The sequence below is a fragment of the Struthio camelus genome, chromosome 3 (genome assembly GCF_040807025.1).
Source record: "Struthio camelus isolate bStrCam1 chromosome 3, bStrCam1.hap1, whole genome shotgun sequence".
Taxonomy (NCBI): Eukaryota; Metazoa; Chordata; class Aves; order Struthioniformes; family Struthionidae; genus Struthio; species Struthio camelus.
Genome location: NC_090944.1, coordinates 9067749 through 9092507, shown reverse-complemented (window position 1 = coordinate 9092507; position 24759 = coordinate 9067749). Strand labels below are relative to the sequence as shown.

Here is a 24759-nt window from a genome sequence, read left to right as displayed (position 1 = left end):
GAGGAAGTCTTGAGGAGGCGATAACCTCAAAAATTTAGGAGATGAGTGGAAAATTTCAGGATGTGTTCTCATAAAGGGGAATCCTATCATTTCTGATTTTACTCATGAACTCGCTCCTTCTGCTCGCCCAGGCTCCCCGAATAAAGGCTTCTGCTGGCAGGGAGCGTGGTCCTCCCATGCTGTAATTCACAACAGCAGCTTCAAAATGCGTCTCTGATTTGACTGCAAGCAGTTGACCACAGAGTAGATCTACACAGAATTAACTCAAAGGAGAAATTAGGAATAATCTTAGTATTGTGGTCCTGCTGCATCGCCTATTATCTTGCCTTTTCCGTTTTTACAGTTTCAATATATCTGCATTACTATGCATCTCTGTTAAGCAGACCTTCTGCTATGCTGCTTTCATATTCTTTTAGAGAAAAAAAAATCTTTCAACAAGCCTAAAATTACTGATGATGTCAGGCTGCATTTTCATTATACCTAGTATAGATTTTTATTTTTCCACAACACAAAAAGTCAGAAAAGGGTAAAGCGAATATATTCTTGGCAGTTGAAGCATTCAGCAATCTGGAGTTATTTATATGTTTGGAATGCAGCAGACTGCAATCATAAAATATTAATGCTACTTTATAAAAAAAAAAAAACCTCTGTAATTGTATTGCCAAACCAAAAAATAAAAAATAAAAAGGACTTTATTTAGAAAACACAAAACAGGCTGAAACATGTAGTTTGTTTGACTGGCCTCCGGATAGTGCCACGTGCGCGCAGCCTCAGTGGTGGGGCATGTCCCGTTCCTGGCAGCTCCTGCCTTCCAGGTGCTCCCACGGCTCGTGGTGCTGTGCTGGAGGGCCAAAAAGCTTGGGGAGGAGTTGTCGTGCCGTAGCTGCTCTGGGTCCTTCCGGGCCAGATTCTCCTCTCCTGCTTAGCTCGTATTGTTTCACGCCAAACAAATATTTGTTCTAACATTTATCTTCGTGTTAGAAAATTCATAGTGGTTCTGTGTCATCAGTAGCAGTGCTTTTAAGTACAGTATCAGTGTTTACCTAGCGTATTTGTCTTCGCGAATTGGTTGTATCGCCGCTAGCCATCGGGGCGGTGTGCTACTTGGCCTCTTGTCCTTCTGACTTCTAAGACTTCAACGCAACCACCGAGCCCATCATGGAAGCAGATGCTTGTTCGGGGTATGCCGCTTGTAATCCTGCTCAGAGGAGGAGGAAAAGAGAGGCAGAGTTGGGTGTAGGTCCTTCTCTTCCAAGAAACTGTAACAGCTAAGCTTGCTGGATTTCTTAGCCCACCTCTTCAGGGAAGGAGAAGGAGCTTCAGTAAGACTGCAAGAGGAAGTCAGTGTGAGGCAACTGCTTTTGAGGCTGCATTGTGGGATTTTGGGGCGGGAGGACCTGCTGAGATCAGAAGTCCTAGGCATTCGCGAGGCAAGGCATTTCCAGATTCTGCTAAATGATATAATTTCTTATTTCATGCTGGACCTTTTGGAAGCGCTGTATTTTTGAAAAATGTCATTTCTGTTTGATTTCTGTTGATGCATTTGCATCAACTCCTCCTTGGCCCCTGCTTTTCCCCTTTCCCAAAGACTGTCTGGGCTAGAGTTTGTCCATTTGTTTAAGGACAAGTTATTGAAAAAAAGAAAATACTTGCCAAGTAGAGAAGGTTCATATTCAGACCGAGTTCCTCCATTTGAGCCTTTTTTCTGTGTTTAGAAGATTCATAAACTGTTTCTTGTCCTCAGAAGCTACATGACAGGGATTCATATCTATGCTTATTTGAACTAAGTGAATAATTTGCAGGTTCTTTCATGAAAAATAACGTGTTGCAAATACCTTATTAGGTAGTACCTTTAGATGATCTCGCAGACTCTTTTTTTTGCAGGAAGGTTTAAGGTTTGGGAGCTGCACTGTTTGCAAGCTCATGATATTTAGTCTTCCACTTGCGTGTGTTGCCACGTATTTTGCAGCTGCAAATACAACATGAAAATAGTCCATGGGTCAGCAAAATCTCTTGAAAGAAAATTATATAAAATATTCTGGAGTTGAGAGGAAATTGTAAGTTTTTAGCGTGTTTTGTTTCCTCTCTCAGGCTCCTCTAGGAGCATTTCCCGTGTTTGGAAGTTAGCTTCCAACAGTAGCTGCCTGCGCTACGAGTGACCCAGGGCTGGAGAGTTCTTGGTCCCAGCCTTGCACGAAGCCCTGCGGTCTTGCATTTAACGAACAGGAAAAACAACCTTGACCGATGAGTTAAGCAGAACGATGAAGGGCAATCAGCTCAATGAATGGTCACTGAAAGCTTCATATTAAACAGGAAATTAACTTGCTGGAATCGTCTGAACCTTGAGCACCTCCCAGCTAAGGAGACTGCAAGAGATCTCCAAGGTGATGTGAGGAAGGCGGAGAGCCGCGTGCTCGATCATGGAGGCGTCCTCCGCTCTGGGACGCGGTGAGGTCGGCGTGGTGGTTTCTGCGTGACCTTGGGCCCCATGACAGGCATTCCCATGCTTACCCTGTGTCTCGGCTGTGCTGTGGAAGCTTCTCCAGTAGGTCAACCTCAGACCTGTCGGTCCAGCTAAATGGTCCGCTCTTCTACCCAGAACGAACTCTCCTCACCTCACACGGACTCCAGTACTGCTGCGAATGCACTCCATCGGGGATCAGCACTTTCCCAGCAAATTGTAAAAGTTACTGTCCAAGTTGGCTCTTTTTCCTTGCATGGAAAAGGTTCATAAGCTGGGAAGTATTAATAGGGTCGCTTTGTGGATCCAGTCTATACACAAATGTTAGCGTTACAAAACCTCAGGCCTGTGTGGAAGAATGCATTTATTAGACATTTCTTATTGATGTCAGTTTGTTGTTATCCATGAAATTAAACAAATTCTTAGTTCTTGACCTCTGCTCTCATAAGAGAGGGCTCCATCTTCTCAGAATCTTAGCTTGATTCTCACATAATTAATGAAATATCCATTTAAGCCAGGGGCAAATGTTCTTTATTTCATTAGTTGACTAATGCCGTATTCTTGGCTGCAGTCACATCTGCGAGGAGAGCTAGCAAGTTACAGGCATTTGTGTTGGATCCACCGTTTACAGGTTTTGCGCAACTGTGAAGCCATATGTCCTTATCCCATGCGTCCCTTACCCCATTTTGTTGGAGGTAGTTGCATGTTTTCTTGGAAATCAAATTTGTGAGTATCCCTTTCCAAACGCAAGGCACACAAAGGTGAAGCCAGACTACACTGTTCAGATGTGGAAAGAGATTTAGCTTATCTTTTTTTTTTCTTGCCTAATAATAACATCATCTCTAAATCTGTTATTTCCTATGCTGAGAATGAAACTCCTCTTTCTCTAATAACATCCATAGGGAAGAGGCTTGTGAGCTGTTTGCCATCTCTTTTCCTTAAAGGCTAAAGACCTACTCTTGCAGAGCCAAGGCAGCTTTCGGAGGATGTCTCAGACATGTGCCAGATGGACATCTGTAGAGCTAGCGTTCGGATCTCCGTCTTCCTTTTTAGTAAATAATACTTGCTGAACTTAGCATCTGGGTTTATGATCTAGTTTGCCTGACCCACCCTTCAGTCATTTTCTAATTTGGATTCTTCTTGCTGATTTCTGCACGGCCCCACTCTTCCGGAAGAAGATGTGTTTGGTTACTTACTGCAGATTTTCTCTGTGATGAATTTTGTGTACTTGCACCAGTTTGCACTAGCCAGTTGGATAGGTTTCCAGTGATGGCACAATCCACTTGAAGATCACATTTCTACATGGAAATAAATAAAAATATTTTCCTTTGCTCATTTAATGAAATGAGTACATTTCGTGTATCGCCAAATTCTCTGTCTCCTGGTTGATCTTTTTTCTTGCTGCAAGCAGATATTTATAAGCATATTAAGGCTTACTAACACTCGATTGGTTTCAAAATACTTATTTGTAAAAGAGCACTCTCAAGGCATATTAAGTTTAATTTCTGTCTGCCAGGGCAGTCTTTGATCTCTGGTTCAGCTCTTGACATTTGTGTCCTTTATGTTGCGTGACTGCCGAGGCCTGTGGAAAAAACCTTCAAAACGGAGTGAAAAACGCTTAGAAAACAGGATCTGAAGCCAGGGCTCTCGCGTCGATGTCAGGAGCGTCACCTCTGTTCATGAGGACTTTGGGGCTAATTTGTAAGCACTTGGGCATAAGATGAAGGCACAGAAACGCAAACTGCTGCTGCTGCTGAACCCTACGATGATGTTCGTCACAGTGCAAAGTGGAAACAACAAAAGGAAGTGATGAGCAAACTATTTTTTTCGGTGGCTTGTATTTTTTATACATGTTTCTGAAGCTTGGCATAACTTGCTGACGCTGGCCACTGCTTTCTTCTAGGATGCCCGAATTATGTCGGCAAATCATCTTCCTGGAGGTCCTGTTAGTTTGTTTTGCTGTTACTTTTTAGTGCAACTCTGTGCTCGTCAGCCCTGCTGTCCGCGTGGACGCTGATGCGCGGAGCTGCCCCGAGAAGCCCGCGGGCGAACGCTGCCCCTCTCCAATGCCCAGGGCGCTCTGAGATCGAACGGCTCCTTAAGATGCCTCGCTTGGTCCAGCTGGAGTAAAAGCATCGCATTGTGCCAGATCACCAAGGAATCCCAATTTTTCAGCCTGGCTTAATAAAGTGGGAGAAGTGCACCCGCCTGGATGCGATCCTGGGCAATATGCTCTAGAGGACCCTGCTTGAGCAGGGGGGTTGGACTAGATGATCTCCAGAGGTCCCTTCCAACCTGAACCCTTCTGTGATTCTGTAATTCTGCGCATAGCTAAGAAAACTACGCGGCTTGCTCGAGGACGTAGTTTTGGCATATTATTGGTTGAAATTTCTCCTGTTTTTGAAAAGCCTGCCCGGCCTCGCGGTGATTGCAGCTCAGCACGCTCACTTCAGACTTCAAACACTCGGGAGTTCGCTTGCTGTAACATGAGTGAAAACACAAAACGTTTGTAGCTGGTTTGCTCCCGAGATGAGTAATTTCAGCAACTAATAGGCACTTTACAGCAATTTTTTTTGCAATGGGCAGATGCTCTGACACGGCGTCCCCATGCAGATGTCGATTTGCATGGATAATGGTTGGATTTTCTTGCAAATCGATGGTTGAGGATACCTTGGAAAAACCAGACAACGCCCTGCCCCCAGAGGGATACTGCTAGGATAGTCATCCGGCACCTTGTGGTGCTGCTGAATGGCTTCAGTCTTCTGGGCAGTTTGTGTCCTGCTACCTGTCCTGTCCTGGTCAGCATTCGGGAACCTCTCTAAAACAAGCAAAAGTGAATAAATCCCTTCAAACGGAGGAGCAACATTAGAATATTTGTTAGTGTTTTCTCTGGACAGATATTTTTAGGTTCTAGTAAGGTTCTGATCACAAGGAACTTTTGTTTAATCTGAAAATTCCTTCTTGAAGGGCATTTTACACTTTTGTCTTGTGATGTATTTTCTTCTTTGAGGAAAAGCAGTTCCCTTCAGTCTGCGGATATTACTGTTCAATAACATTTTTTTTTAAAATCACGATCTGTCTACGTTTCCTTCTCAAAAAGTGATCTGAAGTGGAGAAATTAGATTTTTGCAGTAACCAAATTAAAAGAAATAAACTTTGTTTTTAAAACTTCATGGAAAGCTGTTTTAAGTTGAGGGAGTAGTTATGTGGGTAAAACCTCCAGGTCTACCACATACTAACAATCTGTTGCGTGTTTTGCTTTACAGTGTGATAAGTGACTTTAAAAGCAATCATTTTGTGTCAGGTATCGCTCTACAATTTCCATGGACTCCCTGCTGCAAGTCACAAAGCAGGAGATGTCTTTATCGTAATATCCCAGATTTGTAATTTTCCTACTGCCTCTTCAGAAATTAAATCGTCTTTAATGCTTCTTGGCAACGTTCCCAGTGATGGCAGAGCTAAAATAGCAGATCCAAAAGAACGTATGGATGAATGGCCTGGATGATCCAGTAGAAAGTCATGAGTTACCAACCGTATCTCCTCCTCAGTTTTGGATATCGTTCCTAAACAGCAGCCGTGGGGCATATCTACTGCCTCCACACGGCGCATCCATTACGGCACAGTATTAAGCTAAAGTAACTCAAACGTGAAGCAGGAGCTCGTAATTTGTGTTGTAAATGCAAATGGCAGCCTGACTCGGACCTGCTGGAAGCGTTGGAGGCTGCTTCAGTCCGGGGCAGAAAACCCCAGGCTGCCAACGCGCTGTGCTCACGGGCTCTGCCAAGCAGTCTCGCTTCCAGGTTGGATGGCTTTGAAAATTACTTTCCTTTAATTTTAAGAAATGATCCTCTTGAAACCGAGGATTAGGATGCCTCTGGCAGTTTTAGGAAGATAAGCAGGACTGCAAATAGCAGGGGTGTGTAACTCATTTTCTGTATCTTAATTCTATTATAACACACCCCTACTCCCAGTTGGGTGGGACCAGCACTTGCAGGGGGTTATTTTTATGCAGTGTATAGGGGAGAGAAAGAACGGTCAAGAGGTGGGTATTGGAGGAGGGAGGATTTGAGGCTATTAGGGCTTGGCTCCTGCGGGTGTGTTAAACAGAGAAGGGCTGGCTGCTGAACACACATTCACTGCTCCATGTAAGTCTGGTTGTCATTTTATCATACTTGGGCAGTTCAGGTCATGAAAGGCACGACCCATTTCTCTGAACTGCATTCACCCTTCTGATTGAGTGGTTGATCTTCCAGCTTGGCTCTTCTGTTGATATGTTGACATCCCATGTGAAATAGTATTTCTCTTTTTTGGTAAACTCAAACACATTTATAAGAGGATAAAAATCCCAGTTTCGAGTGTAAGAAAAAACTAAGGTGGATAGGTGACGGGTCTTGGGTGCTCAATCGGCCGGTTGACTGAGCTAGGCATGAAGCATCGTCTTCGTGTGGGTCTCCAGCTCCCAGCCCTTGCTGAGTATCCGTTATCGTGGGGGGCCTCTCCATTCCAGAAGGAGGCTAGCCTGTTTTTCATTAAAAGTACAACTACAGAAATCCTTTCCCAATGGAAAAACTCTTCTCTAATAAGGGTTGCTAAGCAGAAAGAGCTCTAATTTTGCACAGTTTTACTAGTTTTATTCCTCGGACCGAACACACCACCGCTGTAGCTTGATTTCCTTCAGTCATGAGGGCAGTCATTAACACGAGTGTTTAAACGCGGTTGTATAGCTGTTAGTCATGGTTAGCAACGTGAGCACGGCCCCTGACTTCTCTTTTAACATCGTGAAAAATCTGTTTAATCTAATAGCTGTCTCATCTGGTAGAATGATAAAATGCTTTCTTGTAGGCTTTAATTCACGCTATGACTTTCCTAGCTGTCGACGTTAGCTTGTCATTTTCTACAAGCATGTGCAATCTGTTCTTATCAAGTGCGTGTTTCTAATGCCTGTGTAAATTGTAAAAATATAAAATGAAGTTTTGCTTAAGACTTAATACATACTGTATATTATCAGAAAAACAATAGCTAATGGTACGAAGCACTTCGAGGCAAGAATGGAAAAATCTCTTAAATGCTTATAAACGGCTTTGGAAAAATAAGTACTTAGTCCCATCTAATCCATGGTAACTTGCTTGGAGGTAACCATGGAGATTTTATATATATAAAGCTCATCTCCAAACAGTTTATTTTAAAATCATATCTCGTATAGTGCAATACCTAACAACCTTACTGGCATGGGGTAAGACTTTGGTGCTGTCCCTTCGCATTTTGTGTGCTTAAAAAAGAAAAGAAAAGAAAAGAAAAAAAAGGAAACGCCACCAAAACACTCCACTAAGCCACAGGTCTGGTTATGTGATAGTCCAGCAATTTTGGCTGCTGATAAATGAAAATCTTGCCCCTGAAATGAACCACAGATGCTTTTATTTGTACCCGTTTGCATTTTGGGAACGTGACCAGAAGTCCGTGCCGCTGCACCGCTGGTTCGCGGGACTCGTCGAGGATGGGCGTATAAGGGGGCTGCAGAAACGCTGGCAAGCCGTTGGAAGACCTGCAATGACTTAAATTATTTTAAGGCTCAACTATTACAAGTCAGATGTGCTTAGATTAGCAGGATGGAGATGAAGGTGTTACATCTAAATTGAATCGAACTATTTTTTTGACTTAAGCCACTGATGGTTATATTGTTTATATGATTTATGTGATTTATTTTTACTAAAGAGAAATCTATTTCCTCTGACTGGACAACCAGAAGCTAACATTTTGATTAGTCCGTCTGGATCCACATAACTTCCTTTACAGGTCTGTGACAGTTTTTTGAAGTAGCTTATGTGGGAGCCATTGCCGCTTTATGGGGTGAAGTAAAAGAAAGCAAATCACGTGGCACTTCCCAAAAGGAGAGGTCTGTCGCGAGAGCTCCCATTTTGCCCCTGAAGAATCACAGAATGGTTGAGGTTGGCAGGGACCTCTGGAGATCGTCTAGTCCAACCCCCCCCTGCTCAAGCAGCGTCACGTAGAGCACGTGGAAGAAGAAACCCAGACAGGAGGAAGCTTGCCCAGGTTTCCAAGCTTCCCTTCTGCCTCCTGTTTTAGCCTGCACGTGCAGCCTCCGTGAAGTCAAGAAATCGCGCTGCCGGGTGCGAGAGCGTTGGGGTTGATGCGCGTAACGCTGGGGCAGGTATTTTTTTGCTGGAAACTGCAATGTTCTGTCCCTTCTTTTAATGTTCCCGTGCGGCACATTGCAGCTGGAGCGCTCTCGGGTTAGAACATAAACCTGGCTGGACCACTGTGTGGATTAAGGGTGGTGGATGCTTTAGTTGAGCTCCGCTTTGTGCGTGCGGGCGTGTGTGCGCGCGCTCCCTTTCTCGTTATCTAAATGACGTATAATCAGAGACTATCGAAATTGGTGTGTTTGGTGGAGAAATCACTGAGCAAAGCTCAGCTCTCCAGTAGGCTGCTGGAGACCTAGGGGTGCTTCCTCCCCACCCCGGCGCCTTTTGCTCCGATAATCCTCGGTTCTCCTCTTTATATTTAGTCCTTTTTAAGGATGCAGGTCTGCAGCGCTGGGTTGCCCGTGCGCGCCCGGTGCCTCGCAGGGGCCCTTGCTCGCAACACGGGCTGTTTGGTGGCTGCTGGTAGATCAAAGGGCTTTGGAGGCTGCGCGTCATCCAGGTTTCCAACAGATATTGGAGGTGACACTTCTGAGTCCTTCGCTTTGCTGTTAGCTAGTTTGTCAGAAAAGGGTATATCAAATTCTCCCCTCGCATGGAGACGCGGGGGAGTTATTTCAGGAGATAACAGTCGCTACTGAAGTTGCTTCGACAGAGCGCGTCTTTGCACCACCTCCAGCCTCGCCGCTTCACGCTGGGCTTTTTCCAGCCCCTTTCTGTTAACGCTTCAGAGGAATATTGTCTAAAAATGCCAAACGCGCTGTGGTTGCACAGGTGCTGCTGGAAAAGCAGGGAGAATTTCCCCACTCTGGCAAAGCGCTAAGCTGGTCGGGCTTGGCGGTATGATCGCGAGGACAATATGTTTCGGCTGGATAATGAGGGATGTCCGATCTCAGGAACTGTTTAGATAACCGTCTTGGACTGTATGGGCTTTGATTTGTTTGCCGTCTGCTTTTAATTCTGGAAGCGAAACACAGTTTTCGGGACAAGCGCAAGGAGCAGTGTGGAAATAGGGTTGTTCAAATTGCCACGAGCCCCAGGTGGAAATTGCCAGCGAAATCCCCTGTTGTAGGAGCTAATTGCACTGAAAGGATAATAGCAGGGAGCTTGGGCTTTAGCTTTACGAGAGGAAGCAACTCGAATGTAATGGATTTGTTTGTCTGGAGGATTTGAAGTTCGGAAAGAGAAAAAGAAAAGAAAGTTTGGAAGAAAACAGGTCTCAGTGCATTGGCTTAATGCAGTCTATTTTATAGAGTTACCTTCAGCTTCCATGCCTTCCTTCAGGAAGCTGTTTCTGTAATCATCTGCTTCTGAAAAGTGCTTTTCCTTCCCTGCCCAATGCCCTCTTTTGGTTGCAGACGGCAGAGGAAACGCGTTGGGCGCTGTATGTTCAGGGGGCTCCGGCCTGGGGGTGGGACACGAGGTTCGCGATGGAGCGCGAGCGTCTCTGTGCTGCTGCAGTCCCTTTTTTGCCTGCCGTGTGCCCAAATTACCGGAAAACGGGGTCAGAGGAGCCTGGCTGGCTCATAGCGCGGAGCAGGCAGCACGCGGGAGACGGCGCTTTTGCAGCGCTGGCTCCCGCGAGCCCGCTCGCTCCCGTCAAGCGTTACGCTCCGATAGTTCCCCCCGATAGTCGGGGAGAGAGCTTCAGATTTTCGTTGGGAATAGATTCGGGCGAATCGTTCGAATAGCTAAAGTTATGAGCGTTGATAAACTTGTGGCATCTGGAAATGGCTGGATTTTTTTTTAAATGAGAAAGCCAAAATACATGCAACAGAAGACGTAAAGCTTCTAAGTTAACTCCAGCTTTTCTGTGTAAGCCCAGGCTACTCCCAGTAATCCTTTATTCCTGAAGCAGCAGTTAGGCGTTCAGGCTGATAAGCACGTCATCTTAAAAGCTTTGACTCTTACGTTCAAAGCTGCCTGTAATGGTCCTCGCCCACCGTGGCACCTGTGCTGGGGCAGCGGCAGCGTGCGGGGTGATAACTGCGCGCGGGGGACTTACCTCCTCCTGATTCCCACCTTTCCCCTGTCTTTCCTCCTCTCCGGTAGGAGACACAAACCATTTCCCATCCTTGGCCCTTAACTTTGAAGCCTTCTAGAAACGATCTTACACCTGGAAGTAATTTAGCTTGTTGGTAATTGGTAAAAATCTTTTTTTTTTTTTTTTTTCCTCACAGCGCCATACCGAAATATTTTAAAAAGATAAATGTGTGCTTTAAAGGGTTTAAACAGCGTTATATTTTAGCGTGCGGCATTTCAAGGGGCATAGCAGTGATGAACGTTTTGCTGTGCATTTTTTTTTTCACTCATTGCAGTCCTCAAAATTACCTTTTTACTACTGACTTTTCCTTCTGTAGCTGTAAGAATAAGTTCATATTCTTATATTATGCCTATATGGAATTATGATATTCCATAATATATGAAGTTGTAATTCCAGCATAATTGTTTTCTTAGTATTAATATGCTTCGTGTTATTTAATTGTCAGCCAGGGAGTATGGTAAACCTGGTACTTTTCTGTTCGTATCTAGTCTGTTTATATGCGTTATCTGCATTGTAGAAAAATCTCAAATGTAATGATGTAAGTAACGGGGGCAGAGAGAGAACTGCAGCTTTGCAAATCTTGAAGGACCAGTTGTTTCTGAAAGTCGTCTTCATTTCTTTTCTTCCCCTTCATCATCCCAATATATTTAATCATTAAGACATGACACTTAAGAAGTGTCAGAGAAGATACTAAAATTACTTCATGGGCTTTACTTTTTAAAGAAACCTATTGAGTCAGCTTCTCAGAAACTTCTAAATTGCTTTTGGATGTAACGAGCTCTGCCACGGTTTGGATTCAATAAAGATGATGAGATACAGCTCTGAAATCACGGGACTGAGGACAGTGATGTTTTTATTAGAAACGCGTATGCTTGTTGCCGCAAAATGCTTTGCCTCTTCAGCTCGGGCTTGCTCCAGAGCCAAGAGCTCCCGGCTCTGGTAAGGTCGGTGCGTTGGCAAGCTCCAGCACGTTCCTCCTGTCTCCCTTCCCGAACCGGCTGTGCTGGGTCCGGTCACATCTCCTTCCCTGAGTCACCTCCCAGTAGCTCCTACTATGACATTTTTACAGGCTGAATTATTTATTTGCAAATGTATAGAAGGCTCCTTGAGGTGCAAAACTCAGCGTTCACGTTGCCAGCGTTGGCCGAGAGCATACGTACCTCGGATGGCTGGAGTATGGGCATGTGAACCGCAGGGAAGCGCCAGCGTGGAAAGCACGCCGGTGGCGTTCTTCCCCTTGAACAGCACGGCCCAGGCCCTCATAAAACAATATCTGAGATCTAATTTAGGTGGAATTCCAAATTCATTGAAACCAAAGGGATTAGGGTTTCACAATGTCTTTAAAAAAAACCCAGAATCATTGTTTGTTTGATGCCATGACAGTAAAGCATCCTAAAGCACATACCAAACACTGCTAAAAATGTAAGCCTGTGATAATTAAGAGCCAGAAGTCCAGGCTTCTGGATTAATAGTAAAGCTGTCACTGTTGGATTCCAGTACACCTTCACTGTGTCAACAAATTAACGAAGGTTTTTGAAATCTCACATATATATTTTACGTAGAATATCCTTGATGTATTGTATACATCATGTCCTTTTCCCTTAGATCTTTTAAAGTTCCATTTTGTTTAGCGGGGAGAGGGGAGGAAAGGCAAGAACATCTGTCCCAGGCTGCTGGTGTTTGTTATTAAGCACGTTTTCGTGATGGATAGTAAGAAAGTAAACAGTTTGAAGTAGTGCGCTGCACACTTGTAATCCAGCGGGAAGCTGCTGGAGTGCTGGGGACGGGTGGCATCCGCCACCGTGCCTGTGTGTCGTGCTGTGCATCAGCACATTTGCAGAGCTCTTAAGGGTTACTTAAGCAGTGGCCTGTTCCCTAACGGCACCCGTACAATCCTGTTTTTAACCATCGTCATTGGCTTTGAGTAGAGAAAAAAGGTGGGGAAGAATTAAAAGTCAGTCTCAGGTCCCTGAAATCAAGATCGTTCTTTGCAGCAGACGTCAGATGGGTGGTATAGCAGCAACTGCTGGTGTTGGAACTCCATCAGTTCCAACTTGAGACAGCTTAAATTCCCCTTTCGACCAGGTGCCTTCCTTCCAGCACGTGGAATTAACATTTGCACAAGTCTTCAAACCAGTTATTCTTTTCTGTTCTGGATCATCTCTGCTAGATTACTTAAAGATAACTGTAAGCATAGCCCTTCTAGAAACGTAATGCAATTTCAGCCTTTCCAAAGGGCTGACATCCAGAAAGCAAGCAGTTATCACCCTTTGGCATCAGTGTGACAAAATAGTTTGTGAATGAAAGTAGACTCTTTTTAAGATAACTCTTAGGCTTGGGAGGAAAAGGAACCTGAGCAATATAGGAGTACTGAGCTGTGGAAATCACTATTTATATGTAATTTGTCTTGGAACCAAATCTGTCCTGATGAAAGAAGCTGAATAGTCTCACTGAGAACATGGATGTTCTTCCAGAAATTAAGGTGTTCACAGAGTTCAGATTCAGCCGATGGACGAAGAATAAGAGTTTGATCTAATCTATTTCAGGAAGTTATTAAAAACTAATATGAAGTGTGCAGCGAAGGTAGTTAATGACTTGAGAGTTTTTTGGACATAAATTTGATGATTCCTTCGCTGGCTAGGAGCAGGCGACGGATTAATTCTGCAGTTACTAGCAAAACGTAGTGAACGGGCACCTGGGGTGCTAGATTGTGTGTGGCTAGAAAAATAGTTTAAGTTGCTCTTGGGTTTTTTTCCGCTTGGAGCACAGTACTGCTTTCAGGCTGTCTTCTTCTCAGCTCTCTTTGGTAATTAATGATGTTCCTACATTACATGCCAGTCAGGACTCGGACATGCTCTCTGAATTCTGGTGGGCGTGCTGAAGAAATTTCTTACCCTAGATTCGCGCAATTTAAAAAACAACGCAAAATGGGCGAGCTGCTTGCGTGTACCGTGGCAGGGGGGGCTGAAGCAGGAGGAAGCACCCTCGGAAACCTCCTCTGCTGAAGAGCTTGCTGGTTTATTCTCTTTGCTGCAGAGAACCTGCAACAGGTTCGTTATTCCCCAGAGCTCAGAGCAGTAGATAATGCTCAAGTCCTGACACGGGGGAGATTTCAGCTTGAGTAACTTCTGCTGCCTTTTTTGAATACTAGCTCCTTCCTTAAGTGTACCAGCTGGCTGATGGTAGCCAGCAAAGTGCTGCTACAGGTTTACAGCTCTTGTGAAATTTTGAGCTGGTTCAAAACGATAGCAATTTGCATAAACACCAAGACTGAGAGCTCTGCGCTTTGTGTTGCGAGGAGCCGGGGTGCATGACGAAGAGCCAGCGACGGTGTAGCAGATTGATGGCAGGGTTGAGTGTACGTGGGTACGTGAGACTATTCTGGAGACCTGCCGAGAGATGCTCTTTTATACTCAATTTTGAATACATAAATACAGCTCTTCCTTTCCGTGGAGGACTTCTTGTCTTACGGGCCACCTAGAGAGAGTTGGGGTTTGTGAACCCAGCAGCCCTCTCTCGCTCACTTCTCCTGGCTTCTCTCTCAGTAGGGCCCAAACCCAAATTATGTAGCAGTACAATTCAGCCTGGCCTCTTCCGTCTTTCAAAGACCTCCAGGGAGGACTACCAGACAGTCTGTCAAGATCCCCAGAGGGCTGAATGGTGACCCACGGCACGTTGTTGCTGCTGCTGCTTTGCCCCAGCCTTGGAGCTCCTTCTGCCTCACTCCTCTCGCCTGGCTGGCTCCAGCAGGGCTGGCTGGGAGCCTGGACTAATAAGCCCAGGTATTTCCATCTGGAGCTGCCCTAGCCTCAAGTCGGTGAAAATCTGGCAGGGCTGATACTGTGGGCGCTGCGACGTGCCTCTCCTGCTTTATGGGGAGCCCCTTGCTCTTTGGAAACGGGCACATTAATTCCTGGGTCTGGATCCGTAGCAGTCGGAGCCACCTACAGATGTAACTTCAGCAATAGCATTGCCGATTATTGGTTGGCCAAACTAACAAAACCAATCAATTTCTTTTTCAGATTCCTTTTAAAACCCATTTTACACTTTCTGCTTTTCATTTAAGCCTTGCAGTTTCAACTAGGACGAGTAAGATCCCCAGAAGACCTGGCGTATGTTCAAAAACCTTAGAAGTACAGAAAGCTGTTTATTAAACTTCCTCACGAGTAGATAAGACAACTCATTTTACTGGAACAAATTTACCTTTTTTTTTTTTTTGGTTGAGTTCTTAGCTGTGTGAAATTATTCTTTCCAAATACAGTGATTGTTTTTTTGACCTTTTAATTTGCAACAGTTAACTGGCAAGCAGATTTAGCCCTCTTGCAAAATGGCTTCTCTCTTTCTCCTGCAACGCTTATTTGGTGTTGGGTATAACTCAGGCAGCAGTATATGAAAAAGTAGACAATGAGAAAACAGGCTTTCCAGATGTCTAAAAAAGTATATAACTTGCTTAAGCAGAAATTAAATTTAAACAGCACCTGAAAGTGTCTACTTTCGGGGGGAAAGTAGAATTAGCACTGCCTTGGAACTGTTGTTCCTAAATGTCCTTATTTTAGGGAGGTTAAATATCCCTTGAAAATGTGGCATTTACCCTGGCCCAAAGACCTTGGAGTTCGGAGGAGTTGCAAAAAAATATTTGATACTGCCTCTTACTTGTAAGCAGGCCACTCTCTTTATGGAAATACAGAGAAGGAAGGTCCTTTGTGGGAGGCTCTCTGCAGTCTCTCGTAACAAAGCTGTTCTTTTTTTATTATTAGTTTTTAGCGTGCCCTTTTAAATCTGGTATTGCAGTGAAAACAAGTAAATAAATTACAGATTTTTGTCAACGCACAATAAACATCAAGTCCTTCCTTAGCCCATTCTATTTGTTTTATATAGTTGGGTATAATTTATTACCTACGTTTGCTGAAGCTAAATTAAATAAATTTATAGATAAAAGATAAAGAGGATCCTACGGTCACAACATAGGCCAAGGGTATACAGATGTGGAGTCATGAAATTCTTGTTTCCCTCGGTGGTGTAGGCTAGAGCTCATTCATTTAAGTGATAAGAAGAATGCTGTTTCTGATCCTGGCTCCACGAACTGCCATGTATGCATTTAATATAAAACAGTCACTGATAAAATATTTGGGGTCTTACGTAAAGTCTAACAAGGGCGATATTGAAAGATGCGTGTTTCACATGCTAAATGATGACTGCTTCAAAGGCGCATCACAGGCTGTGGGAGACCTCCAATTGCAAATAGTTTATGCCCATGGCTGGACATTCAGTAGAAAGCATATGACTTTGAGGGACTGGAAGATGATGAAAGGCTTTGTCTGAGATCCAGCTTGGATTAAAATGGCAAGAGATTGTTTCTTGTGGTGGCTGGAACGTATGAAATGGTTTAGTGGATATATTTTCTCAAATACATGTTAGCAGTTTTGGGGGGGCCTTGCTAGATTTTAGCCTCCTTTAGACTACTAAAAACTCAGAGTAGGTGTGCGAATGGAAAGGCTAATGGATCCAGTAACCCAGCTGGCACTCCTATGTGTGTTTGAACACTTCTTCGCAGGATTATGAGAACTTTTGAGATGCTGTGTGTGCGTATATAATATAGCTGTGTAAAGGAACTGGTTGAAGATGGTTTGGGTGGAAGGGACATCAGGAGGTCATCTGGTCGGAACCCTGCTCAAAGCAGCCTCAGAGGAGATACTTAACGAGGTCTCAGATAACCCACGTCTTGCCTTCAACTCAAACCGCTTAAAACTAAGGTGCAGTCCATTCTGTCTTCTTATGTTGGCTGTTTGTTCTAAAGAGTACTTTGTTGGGTGGCAGAACTGGAGGAGAAACGTGGACACCCTGAAAGCAAATCACTTCAAACAATTCACTGAAAGTTGTCAATAGCTTGAGCAAGAAATGCTGAATATAGGATTTTGGAAGAAAAGAGAAGAGCAAAGATCACCCGTCAGTGCAAACTTTATTGAAAGGGCCTGACTTTTTGTGTTGAAAATCTCTAAATACAAACTGCTTCTAATTAAAAGGCCTTTGATGAAAGGGAAAAAAACCCTGAGCTGCTGTTGTGTATTATCTATGGGTACTTATTTCTAATTTCTGTCCTCCAGATATGTTTTTAGCTTAAACTGAAGGCATAGTAACTGAAGGTATAGTAATACTTGTAAAGTGTCTTTTATTATTGTCTCAAGGTACTATGTTTTGGAAAGAAAAGGCAAAATACTACTACTCTTAGTTCTTACTGTGATTCATGGACTACTGGCAGTGGTCTGCAGATAGGAGGCATAGTAATGGTGGTTTCTCCGGTCAGCGGTGGGTGATTGATTCATGGCCTACAGGAGAGGAGACTTCCTGACCCGCAGAAGCATAACAAAACCTTCGTATAGTTGGGAACAAGAAACTGTGGATGACGTTGGAGAGCCTGAGGCAGTAGAGGGCTTCTGGCGGGGAATTACATGCAGCAGTTCCTTGCTGCTCTCTGAAGTGGTTCTATATCCCAGGAAGACCTAGTGATGTCTGGCTTCACAGATCTGCTTTCTTCTGTGGTATGGATTCAGATCATCCAACAGCCCTGGGACAGCATAGCCCTGCTGCTAATTATGCCACATAGCTGCAGTATGGGGGTGACTTTGAAGCTACTTTTAGTGGCATTTAGTTTAAAAGCCACAGTTTCTCCAGCTCTGGAAAAGAAGAGACTGTTAATGTTATCCAATATGACCTCCTCTAAGAGAGGCCATAGGACCTCCCTGAGTTCAGCTTTGTTTGAAACGGGGTTTGTTGTTCTTAGATGTCTAGTAGCATTTTGAGAAGTTCACAGTGGTGGAGAATGCACAGCAGCACTTACTGAGCTGTTTTAAGACCCCATAATTGTTCTCGCTCCTAATATATTGTGCCCGATGCCTCATCTGACTTTGTTTAGCTTGGTGTGCAGCCACTAGATCTTTGTTTCCTTTTGCCTGCTAGTCTTAAGTGCCCGTTACCTACATTTTTCTCCTAAGACTCGTGTTTACAGATGGCAGTGCAGTTGCCTGTGATCTTCTCTTTAATAACCTGAATAGCCTGTGCTCCTGCGACCTTTCGCCATAAGCTGTGTCTTCCCAATCCTTCAACATTCTTGCGAGTATTTGCATTTTAATTTGTGAATCTCCCTGAGTTCTTGGAGGCCAGAGCAGGAAGTTGCTATTTTAGTAGTGGCTAAAATATAGTGTCAGGCGCAGGGGGAGCATAGCACCTGCATTCAGGATTTCTCTTTTTGTACGCAGGGATGATGTAGGGCTGCTGCTAAAGGGACCAGTGCTGGCAAGTCATATTCAGTTGTGGATCACCATCACTGATACTTTTTCCAAAGTTACTGCTTTGCAACGTTCTGTTTGCTGTTGTGTCACGTAAGACTATAAGAACGACAGTAATGGATCAGGAGAAAGATCTGTCTACCCAATACCCTGTTTCTAAAAGCAGAGACTCCAAAAGGACAGGAGAACTGGACAGACAAGTGCAATACTTCTCCACTTCTCCAGCCTCTTCATGTTTAACATCTCCAGGACTTCCTCAGCTAGACATGATTTCTGTTAGTAACCATCAGGAGATTTCTTCTCTGTGACATACCTGGTCTTCCCTTGAGCTCATGCAGATTTACCATGCGCAGCATCCCGTGGCAAGGAGCTGGGCAGCTTAGCCAGATAGTGTGTAAGGATCTGCTGTCCCTTGCTTGGTTTTGGGTTTACTGCCTGCTATTTTCATTCGTTCCCCCTTGTCCTTACGCTGGAAGATACAGGGACAGTCAACTGCTGACCGCTCTCTCCAGGCTGCTGGTAGCTTTATAGGCTGCTGTTGTGTCCCTCCTCTGTCATTCTCATCTGGATTGAAAAGTGTCTTTGTTCTTAGGTGCAGGCTCGTGTTTGATTAGAAAGACATGCAGCTCCTTTGCTTGCCGTCGCTTTGGTAAAAGATCTAGATCTTGCACTCGTCAGTGTTTACAGCTTTCAGCGTCCGTGGGCTGCGGTGGCTTCCACTCATCCCTGCGGGGAGGGGTGGGGGGAGGATAATGCAGGTCACGAAGACCGATTCTTCTGGGATTTCAGTGCACTGACATGATTAATGATGATCTAGCTATATTTTATGACTTGTCAGTTGGCCAATTATTAATCTATTTAATGTATTCCGTGTTATGTAATGTAATTCCAGTTATTTGAGAAATCGTACTGTACAAAGGTAAATGATTTACAGAGCTGCAAATGTGTTGCATCAGAGCTCTTACAGGTTGCAGCCAAACTTGGGATCTTGACAAAAGCACATACCAACTGATTTAAGATGTATGGCTGATGGCTTATTTACTTCCTCTTAACTCCTAACCAGGTTTTAGGTGAGCGTATCCCTCATCTTCCTGGGATGTCAGTTGGACAGATAGCTTCCAATTGAATCTGGTCCTCCTGCTCACCCGTGTCAAACGTTGCACAGCATCAGGTTTCCTTCAATTTTATGGACCCTCCAGAGCTGATGCTTGCTAAAAACTCAGTTGAAAGGTCCAGAGGGCTTCTCGTCCAGCTCCTTTAAACCCCCCCGGGATGCAGGTTAAGATCTCCTGGCTTAAAAATGACCAACTTCATTACCTGTTGTTTCACCTCTGCCTGAATTGTTGTTTGGAATAGACAACCTTTCTGTACCACCCTGTGACACGACGAAACCATCTGGTTTCCTTCTTAATTGATAAACGGAATATTTATTGCACTCTTCTGCCCTTCCCATAGTATTATTGGTAGTTGTTATGTTTCTGTGGAGTAACAGTCCTCAGCTGTCATTGGAATTCCTTGTTCCTGGATGATTTTTAAAACTTAGTATACTAAAAGCTATGAGTAATAGGTTTTTTTTCTTGTGCCATTTCTGCTGATTCATATCACTTCTTGTTTCTGGCGTATTTTAATATGCCAGCAGTTTAGCCTTTATGCCACTTGTTCTGTGTGTTTTTATTGTTAGAGTTGCTTTCCTTTTCATGAAAGCCAGCTTGAGATGTGTGTTTTGGTTTTTCAAATACGACCACCTTTCCTTCTTAGCTTCAGGAGCTTGATCTGCGCCCCGCTTCCTCAACCCCCCCCCGAATCTAGAAACGTATTCTTAAGGTTTCCATTATTGTTTATGTTTTTCTGGTTTTAACATTCCCTCCTTTGAATCATTCGATCTATTTACTTTTCAGGGTTGTGAAAGCAGGCCTCTCAGCAGGCTGGGGAGAGATGGTGTTGCTTTAGGTTTTGGTCTGTTTTCACACGAGAAACGCGATTGTTGCAATCGCTGACACCGTGGGCGCTGCCCATGCCCAGCTTTGATCAGTGTTTTCTTGCCTGTCCAAGAGGCTGTCGTGAGCGTAATTAAAATGCGGTTTCAAGGACAGAGCTCTTTAATGAGCTGGGACATATATATATTATTTAGCAACGCAAAGAGTGTTTTCTGCCGGTGGGATAAAACTCTCAGGTTGGGCGCCTCGGTGGTGCAGTGGGTTGTGTGCGTGCAGGTGGGTCCAAAAACGGGTGCTGGAGAAGCTGGTCATGCCTCCGCGATTTGCTCAGGTCCCGGGCGTCCCTGTGGCTGGCGGTGTTCCCCGTCGCTGCCGGGGTGCGAGCCGAGAGCAATTTAGCGCCCTAAGGTCCACGTTGGCCATCTCCATGGGACGCTCATGGGCCTACTGCTTTTTACTGACTGCAGGGGGAACCCGAAACTCCCAGCTCACGTTTCCAGCGGCTCGTAGGTGTCTAAGTTGATTAAGATTAATTGCATCCTAGAGCTACTGCAAATAAAAGTTCAGAAGTGTTGTGTGGCTTCTGCCTCTCCCGGTTCGATTTGGTACCTGGCGAGCATGGCTGCTCCCTGCGCTTTGGGGAGCTTGGAAACCATTTTCTTGACCTCATCTAGATGCTTCCATAGCTGGTTCTTCTTTTTTTTTTTTTTTTTTAATGACTCACTTTTTCGTTAGAACTGAGGCAGTGCTTCGTAGTAGTGTTCAGAGTGCAGTTTTAGAAACTTTTATTTTTCTACCACGTAAGGTATTTGGAAACCGCAGCTTTGTTAGCGCATTAGCATTTGGAAAGAGAAAAACAAAGTTCAAACTGGTGTGACTCCAGGAGAGTTCGGGGCTGAAGAAAACGCACGTGCTGCAGTCTTTTAATATCTTTTTATGGCATGTGTGTTTCAGTGGAGAAATATTATCTATCCTCATCGTAGGTTCAGAGGCTATGGGGCTTGTCGAAGATGACACGGAAAGTCTGTGGAGGAGGAGGAACTCGAGAAACCCCCTTGATCCACTTCTAGCTTAATGCTTAATAACAACAGCAATTTACTCTCGTACCTTTGTGAGGCAGGGAACGCTCTAATTATCTTTGTGTTTTATGAGTTCGGTGGTGGTCTGTGGCCTGTTGGCTGTAAACACCAACTGTAATTTTCTGGTGCTAGGTTTTATCTCCCGTCCCGTGTAGCTGATGTCTCACCACGGCAGATCTGCTACTAGATCTGCGCTGTATTTTTTCTGGAGGGTAGTCTTTATTTCTTAGGAGTGGCGCTGGCAAAGAGGGAGGGGAGAATTAAAAACACCCCTCAGTAGGATTATTAAACTTCCACTTATGTTTATTTCCCCAAGTGACTTGAAGCTTGAGGAGCTCTTGCTGCCTTGATGAATTCTTTTGCAAGGAAATAAAAAATAAGACATCATGAAATGTATAGGATTGATAAGGCTAACAAGCTATTAATGATGTGAGTTAGTAGTTGACCTTAACTCCTGTGTTTTTCCACTGATGCTGAAAATTGCATCTTGTGATATTTAATTATTTGGGAAATAATGCAAACAAACTCTCTTTTCTTCCTCAGGATTCAGTAGCTGATGCTGGTCCCCTATCAGAAGAGTTCGTTTGAAGACTGCCCATAGACAATCGATGCCTGCGTTTGCTGAAGTTCTAGGATTCTTCTGTTTTGCTGTTTAATTAACTGAAGAGTCCATTGTTTTCCCATGAACCATCTTTCACCTCTGGAAGAGAGAGGTAAGTTTTCAGGTCTCTGTTTTTTTCTTTCCTCTGGCAAAAAAATGTTTAAACCTGTCACAGAGGTTGCTTTTGTTGAAGCACCTCTTCATGTGGAATTAATTATCGAGGATGCTGAAAGCAAAAGTCATTGTTTCTCTCTGTCCTTGGCATCCTTTTGGGTTGTTTTCCGTACATGAGATGTGTGCTCAGTCTGCATTGCATTGGTGGCTATGAGAATTGTTTTGAAAGCTCATAAAGATGGAATTATTGCCTGAATCAACCGGGTTGTCTCAATATGCTTTGCAAAATTGAATAGCTAATTGCAGCTGTGGCAGAATGCTATGCAGAGGTTTTGTCCTAAAGAATGCCACATGTTTTTGGTAGGCCATGGTAGGCTGGCTTGTAGTGTTCCAGGCTTCTGAACTGGCAAATTGAGTCCATAACTAGAGATTTTAAAAGTCACAAAGTTGGGAAATCATAATGTTTTATGGCAAGGACTAATACAACTTCCAGAGCAAGAACAGTGTACTCAGCATCCTCGGAGCCCTTCCTTGCCGATGCATGTAACGACTCGAACACTTCTGTGGTCTGCCCACAGTCAACAATATCTTAAAGGAAAATTGTTATAATGGAGTGATAACTTGGAAAGGCCGTAGAATATATTTAGAAAAGAACAAAATGGTAAAACAAGTAGCAGTTGAATGTGGATCAACTGCAGCTGCTGTGTGAGTATGGGATTTGCAGCCACCCTCCAGTGGCAGTGCATACTGCTGTAGATCCTGAGGCAGGGAGACCTGTACCCCTGCTAATTCCACTGAAAAATCAGCTTCTAACTGACATGCCGTGAGGCAAAAATTATACGTATCACTACAGCTGCCTTTGTTTAATGAGCATTTATATTGCTTGTATTCCAACTCCCTGTATGAGCTTAGCTGGTCTTGCGAGATACTTCTGAGTGAGGCCTTGTTTTGGGTGGTGTAGAAGGGACAATGAGATATTTCCTTCTGACTTGAACATGAGTTGCTGTTACACTCTGCTTCTGTGCAGTAAAACATGGTAAGATGCTGGTGTTGATGTCCTCCACAGGCTGCTTTGGGCTGAGGGAGCTGGACCACCTGATTGCTGTATTCGCTGGTTCCCTGAGCGGTGGTCGGATGATCCCTGCAGCAGGGACTGCTGTGATTTTATGATGTCAGTGTCACTATTCTGGAGGCTACTGTCAACTTCCCCCTGCCTGTGGAGCAGGAAAGGTCACATGCAGAGTCTTCTGCTTCAGTGCAAGAGGAGCTGGATTTGTGCAAGGGGCCGCTGGAAGTGGTTTAAACCAAGAGAGTTGAGTTTTGCATGGAAGCAGGGAGAAATGCTCAGCTCATCTGTGGGGTGGACAAAGCAGGGGTAGATACCACCACCTGAGCTGGGAAAGAAGTAATGGATAGCACGGGAGCCTCCACCTCTCACATGGCCCCATCTAGTTTGGTTGTGATAGTCTATTTGAGAGCTTCCTTGTGTGTTTTGGGTAAGTTTGGGTAAGCTTTGGGTAAGCTCCGTGCCTCAGTTTCCTCCGTTTGTGATACAGATGATAGCATGGCTGTCAAACTCAGATGTTATCACGCTCAGGATTGCTGTGTGTTACTGTTGACTACCCGTTAGGTTTGGAGTTGCCCGTGGGAAGAGGGCTCTGTGGTCAGTGGATAGCAGGGCTGTCCGTGGGCTGAAGTTCCCATGAGTATATTTGTTAAGCTATAAGAAACCAACAGAGCCCCAATTGAGTGATAGAAGTGGTGCTCAGAGTTAATTATTAAACTGTGCTGGCAGATTTATCTAATAAATAAACAGTGGAATTCGGGATTTTTCAACCACAAAAAGATCACCTTTCCCTCTGGACAGAGGAGCTACGTTTTCATTGGAAGTGGGTGAACCATATCACCAAGAAACAAAAACCTGAGCTCCTGGTACTCTGAGCCTTCATTCTTTTTTCTCCAGTATGTGACCAGGGGCAGTCTTTGAGGTGGTGAGAGCACAGGATCACCCAAAACGTCCTCCACTGCCAACCTCCTGCTTTTAGGGCCTGGGCTACTGCCTGCCCTGGTCTTGCGACCACCGGCAGAGGCACTTCCGGTCGGATCGAACTGTGTCCCAAACCGTGTCCGGGTAGCGGCCGTGAAGGACCTGGGCTGTACACAGCTTTTCATTTTCTTCCTCTCTTCCAGGCAATGAGTATGAATCACATAGCTGGTGGTGGGCATGCGTTACCTGAGGTCAGTCTGAACATCAGGCAACTTCCCAGATGCAGCCCAGCCAAGTACGGGTTAAATTCTGAATTGTGAAACTGCATATCTTTACAGAGAGGAAAACGAACCAAGAAAATGCAGTTCTAGATTAAATATAATGACGAGGTGCCTTCTTGGATGCACTGGTTTTCCCCCTAATTTAGGAGACACACACTACCCGCCCCAGGTAGTTGCTGGGGAGAGCTCTGCCTTCACCCAAGGTGGTTCCTCCCATCCGGCTTTTTTTCACCCGCCTTATTAAACTTCATTTTTTTCCTCTAGCAAATGGACTTTTTGGCTTTGTATTAAACCAGTGCGTGATGACTGAGTTCCCTTCCCCTTTACCCTGCGATGGGGCTTTGAGATGAAAAACCGTACATACGATAGCCGGGACGCTCCCTCCCCCGCCCTAGCCCTAGGTCTTTGCCGAACTGAACCTCCCATTTTATTCCTTAATGATCATATTCTTTCCACTTTAAATAGATTTCCTGCTGTTAACAATGTTTTCAAGTGTTGCAACACTTCATAAATTGCATCTCCTGAGAGGTGTTTACTGTACGCGCGTTTCCTTGAAGCCGTAACCTCTCGCTTGCCGTTTGCTTTTCGCCGAGCCCGCTGCAGAAGCAGAAAGGATACAGATGACAGACCTGGCAGTTGCAGGCCTCCTAGATCAGCCGTTCTCCTACACCTTGTGTTGGTTTGAGAGGGTTATGTTGTTTCAGCCATGCGTTTGCAGTGCGGTCGCGCCGATCAAAACAGAGATGCGCGCAGCGCTTTGGGGACCTCGGGGAGAAGGACTCTCCTGCAGTCGCGACGGCGCGCGGGA

General features: G+C 44.7%; 1 protein-coding gene across 10 annotated transcripts in view; it reads left to right on the top strand.

The window, feature by feature from the left end:
• NCOA1 (nuclear receptor coactivator 1) overlaps positions 1-24759 on the top strand; it is a 177635-nt gene that overhangs the window by 31956 nt on the left and 120920 nt on the right. For all 10 annotated transcript variants that reach the window (XM_068936750.1, XM_068936749.1, XM_068936754.1 and 7 more), the window contains exon 2: positions 21512-21681. The gene's annotated coding sequence lies outside the window, so the exon portion shown is untranslated. The remainder of the gene's footprint in view (positions 1-21511; positions 21682-24759) is intronic.